This window comes from Silene latifolia, chromosome 9 (genome assembly GCF_048544455.1).
Source record: "Silene latifolia isolate original U9 population chromosome 9, ASM4854445v1, whole genome shotgun sequence".
Classification (NCBI taxonomy): Eukaryota; Viridiplantae; Streptophyta; class Magnoliopsida; order Caryophyllales; family Caryophyllaceae; genus Silene; species Silene latifolia.
In genome coordinates this window covers 88393798-88406178 of record NC_133534.1, presented here as the reverse complement: position 1 = coordinate 88406178, position 12381 = coordinate 88393798, and the positions used below count along the sequence as shown (strand labels likewise).

The window sequence follows — 12381 nt, the reverse complement described above, 5'->3', positions numbered from 1 at the left end:
TGTTATGTTCCATTCGGATAATTTTAGTGATTGCCGCATTTCATGATTATAAGATTTGGTAAATGGATGTGAAAACCGCCTTCTTAAACGGTTATTTGGAGGAAGAGTTGTACATGGTGCAACCCGAAGGTTTCATAGATCCTAAGCATCCTAAGAAAGTATGCAAGCTTAAGCGTTCCATTTATGGACTTAAGCAAGCTTCTCGGAGTTGGAATCATCGTTTCGACCAAGTGATAAAAGATTATGGCTTTATTCGATCGGTCGAAGAACCATGCTTATATATCAAGTCGAGTGGGAGCAAGATTGTATTCTTGATATTGTATGTCGATGACATACTCTTGATTGGGAATGACATTCCTCTCCTATCTTCGGTTAAAGAATGGTTGAAGAACCATTTCCAAATGAAAGATCTGGGTGAGGCACAGCGTATATTGGGAATCTGTATCTACCGAGATAGATCACGACGGACGTTATCACTTAGTCAGAAGTCTTATTTGGATAAGGTTCTTGAGAGGTTCAGCATGACCAACTCCAAGAAGGGGAACCTTCCCATAACGACTGGGATGCAGTTAAGCAAGTCTCAGTCACCCACGACGCCTGAAGGGATTGAGCGCATGAGTCGTGTTCCTTATGCATCTGCAATAGGATCGATCATGTATGCCATGATATGCACACGTCCAGACGTGGCATATGCATTGAGTATGACGAGTCGGTACCAAAAGACTCCGGGTGAAACACACTGGATATCAGTCAAAAACATCCTCAAGTACCTACGGAGGACTAAGGATTGGGTATTGACTTATGGAGGCGATACTAAGCTATGCGCAACCGGTTACGCAAATGCTAGCTTCCAAACGGATCGAGATGATTCAAAATCTCAGTCCGGGTTCGTCTTCACTCTTAATGGTGCAGCGGTCAGCTGGAAGAGTTCCAAACAGAGTGTTGTAGCAGATTCTACTACTGAATCCGAGTACTATGCCGCTTCGGAGGCAGCAAAGGAAGCAATATGGATGCGTCAATTCTTACACGGGCTTTCGGTAGTTCCTAGTTCGAATGACCCGATCACCATCTATTGTGACAATAGAGGTGCCATCTTCCAGGCTAAGGAGGCAAAGTCTAGCAACAAATCTAGACATGTACTTCGGAAGGTTCACCTGATCCGTGATTACATGGAGCAAGAGGAGATAGTGATTGACAAGATTGCGACGGATGATAACATCGCGGATCCTCTCACCAAACCATTGAATTATGATAAACATGTAGGGCATGTAAATTCCATGGGAATTAAACATGTTCCTGAGTTGTAGTACTTGATTATGGATTTGATACATTATCTTTTTCATATACTATTTATAACTTCATCGTTTTATATATAATATTTTGTTTTTCATATGGATTGTACTGACAACATTGAACGCCACAAAGTGAACTGAATTACATTATATTTGTTTTGTTCCGTAATCGCCAATGTGAGCTAATAACTCCGGCTATTATATTGTGAAGTCGATTGATGGTGGGTTCAACGAGCCATAAGTCAAACGGTTGACTGATCGATCACAGATACGAGATTATGACGATACCTCGTAGGACAACTTTTTGTGACAACGTAATGGAGTCCTAAATGTTTAATAAACATTCGGTGCCAGGTCGTGGATAGGACATCCATTGTGTTCCTAGAGTCGATTCTTTTGTCTATCGACTGTCTCTTGAGATTAAGGCAGTTTTTGGGTGACTTTGGTTTCTTTCTCACGGTCTGCCGTAACTGGAGGCTAAGTAGTTTTTTTCTGGGTCATTTCATATTGTGCTTACATCTGCAGGATTCGAGTTGAGGAAAATATCCAACCCTTATCAGGTATAGTTATTTCTCAGGGTCACTCGAGGAGATGTAACTGAAATGCATGGCCATGCTCGAATGTTTATTCGTTTATCAGTTAAGTTACTCTATAGTCGGGGAAACCACTCTTGATATTGATCGCTTGTAAAATACGACCTTTGTGAATTCGGATTTGCAAATTGTTTTACATTGAGTGGGAGAAATTTTATAGGATATGAGAATCGGTTATCGCACATACACTTGTGAGGACAAGTGGAAGTTTGTTGGAGCTTGTGTCCTCCACAAATTAGTGTGATAACATTTGTAAATCTCTTACAGGTTCACAGGGGTATACTCCGTATATTTAATCAGTTGATTAACGTTTACCTAATAACGGTTGGCTTGCTAGAAAGTTTGACGTTATTATCATACAGATGGCGGTGATCAACTGGTCCCTAAAGGTCACACCTATAGGATGTGTTTGAGAAATGTGGTTATAGAAATATAATCACATTGATGCCCAAAATGACTAAAAAGTTAGTCGATGTGTTGATGAGATAATTATTTAATGAAAATTAAATAATATTAGTTGAGACAATTAATCATCAATTCGTAAATTAAATATAATAAGTTATATTTAATTAAATATATATAATGTTAGCTTGGACGAATTAATCTGTTAATTCGTAATTAAATATAATCAGTTGTATTTAATATCAACAAGATGAATATGTCATAGTGGTAATAGTGAGGGTACACATACCAAGAGGTCATGGGTTCGATCCTCACTAGATGACAATTCAACACATATTATATATTTTTGGAAAGACTAAAAATAAGGAGCTGATAGTCCTTATTTCGGTCTGATGGGCGAAAATTAGGAAAGTATTATTCTTTCCTAATTAACTCGATAATTTGGTCAGTATTAAAAGAAAGGGAGAGAATTATTTCTACCCTTACGCTTTTTCTTGACCTTGCCTCCTCTCTCTCATCACAAAAAACACAAAAACAACTAAATTTTATAGAAAATTTTAGATCGATTTCTAGCATAATCAAAGGGCATATCTCATATCGTCTTGGGTGCAACTAATAGGCGAATATCAATTTTGATATTGTTCTTAGGCCATATTTGCTAGGACCGAAGGTTAATTCTAAATCCTTGTACTTTGTTTATGTATTTCGTTTATGACCTTTGATCATCATTGTTAAATTCGTTATAATCCTTCTAGTTTAAGGGAAGTATACAGATTATTTCCCACACCCCTCTTGTAGCTAGACTAACCACCTCCCTTACTCTCAGCCTTTCTCTTTTCATAACCTCTCTCCTTGTCCTCTTTGGCCATCTCGACTAATCTCTCAGCTCTCCTTGCTCTCTCATAAACTTTCTTAACATCTCTGAGGACCCCAACCGGTAACTTCTCTATTATCTGATAGGTCAACCCCTTCTCAAACCGAAGTGTCAAGTTCTCCTGACTCAGCACAAGTCCTCTGCATATGTCGACTTCTGATTAAACTTGTGGTAGTAGTCAGCCACAGTCATATACGATGTCATCTTGAAAGAATCAAACTCCTCCCGGCGCTTACTACGAACATGTTCTGGAACAAACTCCCGGCGCATAGCTCTCTTAAACTCCACCCATGGTATAGCTGACTTTCCCAGCTTCAGATACAGATCTAGAGCACTCTCCCTTACCTTGTCCCACCATTCCCCTGGAGCATCTCTCAAGTAGAATGCAGCTTGTTACACTTTGAAGTCCTCGGGACAATGAACCACTCCCAAGATGTTCTCCATCTCCCTATGCCAATTGTCGAGCAAAATTAGCGCACCAGTACCCATGTATTCCTTTGGGTTGAAGCGGGATATCGTAGTGATCATCTTGGCAAAGTCTACCCCGGCATATTTGTCTTTCCCAAACCTCTTTAGGGACTCGGTAAGCGCATCTTGATGCTCAAGCATCTTGGCAATATCATCCACACTCATATCTTACGCCCTTGCGTACATAGCAGATCTCTTTGGGGAAATATCTTTGAGCTATAAAAGGAGAGACAAACGTAAGCACATAGCCTACAACCCAAAGCATATACGACCTGTACTGAACTTACTCGATCGAGTAACAATACCCACTCGATCGAGTAGAGGTCACTCGATCGAGTTGCCCACTTACTCGATCGAGTACCTCAACTCCAGAACCTGACCAAAACGTACAACAAAACGTACTCGATCGAGTCACTTATATACTCGATCGAGTAGCCCCCAATCGATCGAGTACTCCTCCTACTCGATCGAGTTGCACAAAACAGCAGCGATTGTTCAACTTTGCCATATACCCACTCGATCGAGTTGTGCCTACTCAATCGAGTCCACCCTACTCGATCGAGTATTCCCCACTTGATCGAGCCATGCCGACTATTCTAACTACCCGCATGCTTAACTTAATAACTTTTTCGTATATATATATATATATATATATATATATATATATATATATATATATATATATATATATATATATATATATATATATATATAGTCGGGATCCGGTGAGAACTCCTAAATATTTGAGGATTGAGGATTAGTGAATACAATATCACATGTTCTTCAATACAATATCACGAAAAATTTGACCTTTGCCAAAAAAAAAATTTTTTTTTTTGCACAGTGAATTTGTATTGTGATATTGTATTGAATAACCTGTGATATTGTATTGAACAACTTGTGATATTGTAACGAAATCCTCAATCCTCAAAAAGATAGTGTATCCTCACATGATCCCATTCATATATATATATATATATATATATATATATATATATATATATATATATATATATATATATATATAACACCATCATCATCATCCTTATTCACATGTTACTATTATGCCACATTATAAATCATCCATCATGCAACATGCTCATCACAACATTTTATCATATATATCCATTTCACCTTTTTCGACCACATTCCATTCCACCACAATCCTTCATCCAACATTTGCATATGACATACTCATCCAACTTATTCAATTGAATATTAGTAAACATATTGCGATCCCATGATACCTCAAAGTGACCGGTTCGAAGTTGTAGGGCGAGTTCGCAACTTTAGGACGTCTCCTAAGTTTTTGCATTAGCTCCTAACAACTTCTACCCGCGTTCATTTTAGTTTGACTCCCTAGGTTTATTAGATTCATTAGTTACAAGTTCCAAAATCGTCTCTCTGATACCACTTAATAGCACCCCCATACACCAAGGTGCCTTACCAAGACCACCTGATGCATGAAAGTGCTACCATCTCGGTTACCCGAGGCAATGTATATCAAAAGGATCATAAAAGAACATACTTTATTAAGTAAGTTTAGTGCTATACATAACCAAAACCAAAACAATCAAATGAAATACAACTGTTTCAAATTCCAAAACCAACTAAAAGAAATGTAAAGTTTGATAACACAGCGGAAGACTCTAGATGACACGTGGTGACTCAATCCCAACTATCTCATTGCGCATCCATCTCATACCTGCTCAATAACTGCTCAACATCCCTGAATGGATCATCGCAGTTTTTAAAACAATTAAACGGGGTCAGTTACTAATTACACAATATAAGATACATCAATATCAACAATACATACAATCCTCCAACACCGTCACATCACCAATCACCTGACTAGCCTGAACGTCTAGTCCTGCCAGATTACGGCCGCAACCAGTAATCCACACCGCCAGTGGGGGACCACAGCCATTCCCACCTAAGCCCAGCTCATCAATTCTGAGCGCAAACCCAAGTTCCTTAATGTGCACATCCCCTCTTATGGCGGGTTCCACAAGGGGCGTATCAAGGGCGTAAAGCCACTCCCGCAAGTGACTTCACTCACCCGAGGGCGCACCTCGCGAACCTTAAACAAACAACTACAACCAACTACCACATTCACAATTACCAATTCAATACGATATAGATCAATAACATCAATCAACAAGCAACAATCAACCAAGCATCTAATACACATGTAACCAATAACTGAGTAGGAAATCCTACCTGGAAAAGCAATCACTAATATCATCACAATCAGCGAATCAGAAACGTTCCTCTACGAAATCACCTCCTACCAATCACACATTCATACAATCAACATCTAAACCAACAATACATCCAAAACCCCCAATCTACCCAATTAGGGTTTCAAGTAAAATCAATGAAACAACATAAAAACTATACTAGGATCTTTCCCACAACGCGACGGTCTCAACGGCGTAAAGAATTCCGGATTTCGACGACACAAGCCTTGGGATTTGATAGCAATGAGAGAGATGAGAAGCAACGTAACTTGTTTTTATCTTTGTGAAAGTTAAAGTAGGGTAAAAGTGAAAAGAAACTGACAGATTATGTTTTTATGTCATTCTCCGTTGAAAAGAAACTGGCAACTTTTGAAGGCTTGGGCACTCTAGCAGTACCTTCAGTCTACAGGCAACGAGGGAGGTGATCAGCCCCACAACAAAGAGTCCAAGTCCTCTCCATTTGAGGAATGGCAAGAAAGGAAGAGATATTTGCAGTAGGGTACTCAATTTCAAAAACCCAATCATCAACTGCAAGCAAGGGAGGTATGACTCGTTTTAATTTATTTATTTTCTTTAAAACTAACAAATAAACATGCAGGATAAAGGGAAAAGTCATAATACTCACCAGCAACACAAGCATCATAGTTCAAGTACGCCAGATCAGGGCCCACAGAATTGGTCCTTATAAACATGTACCCAGCAGCGCAATTCTTCTCATGACCGCTATCCAGATTGCTGATAAGAGGAGTAATAGAAGGCCTGACCTTGAAACTAATGCGGCCAGGGGTGTTGGTCTTGACAGCATAATAAGCCTTCAAGTCCTCCAAGGAGAAGGAAATATTGTGTCTCTTGCATAGATACCCAACGGAACAGACTACCTTCCACACCATAGGCATCAGTTTGTAGGAAGGCACACCGATTTCTTTAATAACATCCACCATAAGTGAAGAGAAAGGAAGCTTGCAACCAGCCCTGAAGCCCCAGTCATGAATACAGAACCAACTAGGACATGCCCTGTCAGCCCTGACAGGGGAATTTTCAGGGATCCAGACTTCGGAATCTGCAGGAATGATTTCTTTATCCTTCAGCACTTTTTGGAATACAGGTTTCAGACGATTTGGAAGAGACTGATCATCTTTTAGAGCTTTTGTGGGTTTAAATTCGAATTCAATGTGGAAAATTGAAATAATCTCAAGAGGAGGATCAATTGGTTTTTCAACCACAAAAGGTTGAGCAGCAGAAAACGCAGGGGGATTTTCAGAGGTGGTTTCTTCAGGGTTTGGAACAAATAGAGTTCCAGGAGACATCACTCCCCTGGAAGATTTCTTTTTTGCAGCCATTATCGAAAGTTTGATTTATTGAAGATTAAATTCTTGAAATTAAGGGAACTTGGAGATGAAGATTTTTAGAGAAAATGATCGGATTTTTGGTGGAGTTAAAATCAATGAAGTGATGGCTATTTATACTCGGTGAATTTAGGGTTTTCAACCGCAAGTTGCAAAAGTAATTATGAAGAGTTGCATTAATTAAACACGCGTCACACCCAACCGCTAATTAGCCGTTACAGGATCCAATCAGTCATAATTCAACCGTTAGAAGCAGTTTTCTAAAATCAGAAGTTATCTCCTTATTTCTGGCTTGACCCAGCGAAAATAAGGAGTTAAGGGGCAATTGTTAGGCCTGGAAATTCGCAGATACCTCGGGATGACATTTTACCCGACCTGACCATCAGGGTATCAGGATGTCAAGCTACCAGGGTACAAGTAGACATGCGCCAAGCCATGGAGAGGACAATGGTTGAAATATCAGGACGATATTTGACCAGATGACTATATTATTAACGAATATATGAATGATAATTCGAGCATTAATGCAGAAGATTTGGTAATAAAGCGCAGTAATTAAAGGAGCAATAATGTGCATTAAATCAAGCAATTAAGACAGAATATTCAGCATTGATGAGGTAGATCCAATAGCCGTTCAACTGGACTATATAAGGAAGCACATGAAGATTATTTGCAACACATAACGCAATACAACACAATACTCTCGCAATACTCATATACAATATTCAATCTAAATTATAGTCATTTGTGTGAATTACTGAATATTATAGTGAAATCCTCTCCTGGCTTGGTGCCCGTGGTTTTTTCCCATTTTAAGGGTTTTCCACGTACAAAAATTCCTTGTCTTATTATTATTTAGCTTATTTTGTCTTACTTCACTAGTTTCGTACCTTGCCCTATATATTCACGGATAAAGTTTGAGCTAGTTAACCCTGCCTAGACATACCCTGGCCTGATTTCGCCTTGCGCAAAACGAAACAGGATCCAATGGTTGCCCCGCACAAGAAAGTTTGGGATCTTGGTTAGGAAAGGCGCGGTAGAAGATCTCATAGCGTTGGTAAGAGACCCTCGGTGCACCTTGTCCATGAAGAGCAAAGCATTCTTGTTGGTCATCTTGTGGAATAGATGAGCAATATTCAATTGTATGCCCCACACCGCCCCAATAGTCACAATTCATTTGGGGAGGCTAATGTCTAGGAGGAGACCTAGGTTCTTGGACATATTAGACCTTGGAATGACTAGGTCCAACTTCATGAACATGCTTTAAGTCCTCTTGCTTTATTCTTTTCCATTTTAAACTCTTCAAACTTTTAGGTCAAGTCATCCAACTTAGCCTTGTAATCCACTTCTATTTTAGAAGGCCCTTCACTCTTGTAGTCCACATCCCTAGCATAAATACTCTCCATCTCGGGAATGTTTTGGATCATTTCCGTGATTTGAGCATTATTCATGTTGTCAAAATTACCATCGGATGCCGCCACGATCATGTCCCGAAACCTTTGTTCAAGAGTTTGGAAAAAGGTTTGGGTTGACATCCATTTTGGGATACCATGGTGTGGACAAGATGAGAGGAGATCTCTAAAATGTTCCCAAGCTTCACTTAGAGTTTCCATGCATCTTTGTTTGAAAGTTTAAATCTCATGGCGAATTCTTGCGGTTTTAGATGGTGGGTAGAACTTGTTGATAAAATCTTTGGACAAAGCCTCCCAAGTGGTAAATGTACCCGGCTCATGAGAGTTCAACCACTTCTTAGCATTGTAGTTCAAGTTGATAGGGAAAAGCATTAGGAGTATTTGCTCTTCGGTTACCCCATTGTGCTTGATAGAACCCGCTTTCTCCTTGAATGTTATGAGATGTTGATGGGCATCCTCACTTTTCATCCCATAATAGACATCTTGTTGCATGTAGTTTATGACATGGTGTCGAAGCTCAAAGGTGTTGGGAGCAAGAGCTCCATACTCCATTGCCGAACAAGCCCGATTGGGATCCGGCCTATTGTAATATCCCATAGGTTCATCCTCCACATTGTCGTTTACTAGGTTGTTTCGTGGAGATTCGGTATCGTTGGTATGGGTGGAGTGTTGTGAATGAGTTGGTGAATTTTGTGGTGAGTTGATTGGAGAATTGTGTGGTGGAGAGTTGTGTGGAATGTGAAGAGGTGATAGGGTGGATGAAGAGGGTGGTGTATTTGGATGCTCAATTGTGAAAGTTTGAGTGTTTGGTGGGTTAGCAAAAGGTGAACATCCTCGTATTGCCGATAGAGCTAGTCTTCTTTTTGCCCGGAATGTTTTCTCGATCTCACGATCAAGTGGGAGAAGAGGTCCGATGTAGCACCTATTCATGCACTAAACAAAAGATCAAATAGTCCTAATGCAAAGATTGCACTTGGACAAAGGGAGACAACAAACAACAAATAAAAGAACTAAGCTAAGCCTAGATGAAAACAAATAATCCTATCCAACATTGTCGTCCCCGGCAACGGCGCCAAAAACTTGTTCTGCTTTTCATTTGTAATAGCTTTACAAGTGTACGAATGAACGTTGTATCTTGCAAAGCTCGAACCCTAGGGACGAAATTATGGCTCTAAGGTCGTTTATTTAAACTACTAGTTTAGTTCGAGAAAATGAATGGTTTGATTTAAACTAACTAAGAAACTAGACTATAACAATAGAATAACAACTAAAAGCTTAAGATGGTAAAAGACGATGATTAAAAGAAGTAGGATATCGGGTTCACTCAAGTAGGAAGAGGCGACAAGAGCATAAAAAGGTAAAGCAAACGAACATATGCAAGAGAAAGACTCGATCTCCTGATGTGAGACTAACCCCTATAATAAGATTGATTAAGCCCTCAATTAACCCAACCTTGATTTTAACATGTGTTTCCTAGTTACTAGTCAAGCTCTCACCCAACAAGTAGAAACATAGATTAAATGCTCAAATTCTCACTCAAGCATTCTCACAAACACCTTTTGTGCATGATAAAATCAACAAGCATATACTCAATGGTTTCATTCTTCCCATGTCTTAATCCTCCCCTACAATTCTACAAGAGATCCCCCTCTATCTTAGTAGGTCACTACTCACACATACTCGTAATAAAAAAACACAAAAGATGAAGACTTTGGCATGAAACAAGTAGAGGAAATCATGTTTATAAGATATACTAATCAAGTAACTTATAATGTAAACAATTGAAAGATGAACAATCATAAGAGAAGAATTATACCAAATTGGAGACAAAGTTGCAATCTTGGATTAAATAGAAGAATAATATTCACCAATCTTCAATTTACAACCCAATACTAAATGTAAACAATTGAGAACAACTAATTCTAAGCTAACTTATCAAGTAATTAAGGTTTGATTAAGGAAATATTAAAGCTTGCTTAAGAGAGTTTGCATAATATTAGGGAAGTAATTTCAGGTCTAGGGTTGTGTGTACAAATGATTAAGGGAAGGGGTATTTATAGTTTACACGGAAATTAGGTTGGAAACTACAAGCAAAGTCAAAATTTGGAAGGGGAGTCCCAGCCGGTGGACTGGCCGCCGGTGGTCTGCCCGGCTGGGAGTTCTCTGTAAGAATTAAGGAGAAATCAAGTCACCGGGTATGCTTCGCCGGTGGACCGGCTGGCATTTCACTTTGACTCTTCGTGGCGCTATGGAGGGTGGCCAACCGGCTGCGAGCTACTGCTGTCGAGGCACTTGTCTGCGGTCGAGGTCGTCAGGTAAGAACCTTATGCCTATTTCATTTTTGATTTTTTAATTCGCTTGTAATTGCTTGGACTGATTTGACACGATTGACATGAGCCAATTTTGTTGTTGTTTACAGGGGGACCGCGAGCTGGAGCGAGAGTTGACCCAGTCTCGGTATGAGACAGCTCGCTTGTTGAGGGAGCTCGAGGTTCGGGACGCCGAGATTGCCGCTCTTGCGGCAAGAGTTGCGGAGCTGGAGGGCGACCAGCAGTAGTTTTGCTTTGTTTTTTGTAGACTTGCACATTTGTACATTTTGGACCTTGATTTTGGACATTTTTGGACTTTTGTTTGGGGCAAGAGCCCCCAGTTTGCTGTACATTTCCTTGTTTGGTGTATATAAGATGGCCTGAGAGCCTTTGCTGCTGGGTTGTGTTGCTTGTATCTGCATGTTAGATTTGAACAGGTTTGGTAGATGACGGTTTACGCCGTCATGCTGCCGAAATTTACATAGAAATCACGGAAAACATTCATTTGTATATACATATTGCCTTAATTAGCGCGAAACGAAAGACTCAAAAGAAATGCAAAAAAAAGGCAAAAATTTTGCTGGAAATGACCGGACGGTAGGGAGGGTTACCCCTAAAAAAAAAAGAAAAATAGAAATCTATAAGTTAGAAATGTAGAAATGGAATTTTTAAATTAATATATAAATGTTGAAATTCGGTAAATTGAAAATTATTTTCTAAAATAAATGAATTAAATGAGAAATGTAAATGAATTAAAATGAATTAAGACGAAAATTATTTCCTAAAATGAAAATGAAAATTATTTCCTAAAATGAAAATGTGCACGTGTGGTAAAGTGTCGAAAATGTCGATGTCGCTTCGAAATTCGTGCCCGCGGAATTAGGAAACCTGAAACATGGTAATTTTCACGTATTTATCAAAATAATAACCCGTAGGAATAGGAAATTATTCGTCATGGAATTAGGAAAGATCCAACGCGGAAAATCACGAAGTGAAGGCGAGGAAGAGGCGCGACATGAGTGCGTCCCTTTGAAGAGAGGCGCAGTCTGCGCTGTTTCCAAGGTGTTCTGCTCTGACGGATTTTTGGAAACATAAATTAGTATAAATAGAAACGTTGATGGAGCTTTTATTCACATAATTCTTCCGTCTCTTCTTCGTCTTATTACATAAAATTCTCAAAGTAAACTCTTCATCATGAATACTTTGGAGATTCGCTTGAAGGAATGGACCAACGAATTTTCGAACATGGAAAATATGATATGGGCGCCTATAACCTTGGATCATTGTTGAGTTTGAGGCTAATCAAGGTTGTTAAACCGTTCTTGGATGCTTGTCTTGATTTTTGGGACCCGAATTATCACATTTTTGCATTCCCTGGAGGCGACATTTGCCCATTTCCTGAAGAAATTGCTGCGGTTGGTGGGTGGGATCCCGAACACTTG

The 12381-nt window shown here is 39.5% G+C and overlaps 1 non-coding gene across 1 annotated transcript; it reads left to right on the top strand.

The window, feature by feature from the left end:
* Positions 1 to 8763: 8763 nt before the first annotated feature.
* LOC141603909 (small nucleolar RNA R71) lies at positions 8764 to 8870 on the top strand. Its single transcript, XR_012525745.1, has one exon. It is a non-coding gene; the product is annotated as a small nucleolar RNA R71 (small nucleolar RNA).
* The last annotated feature ends 3511 nt before the right edge of the window (positions 8871 to 12381 follow it).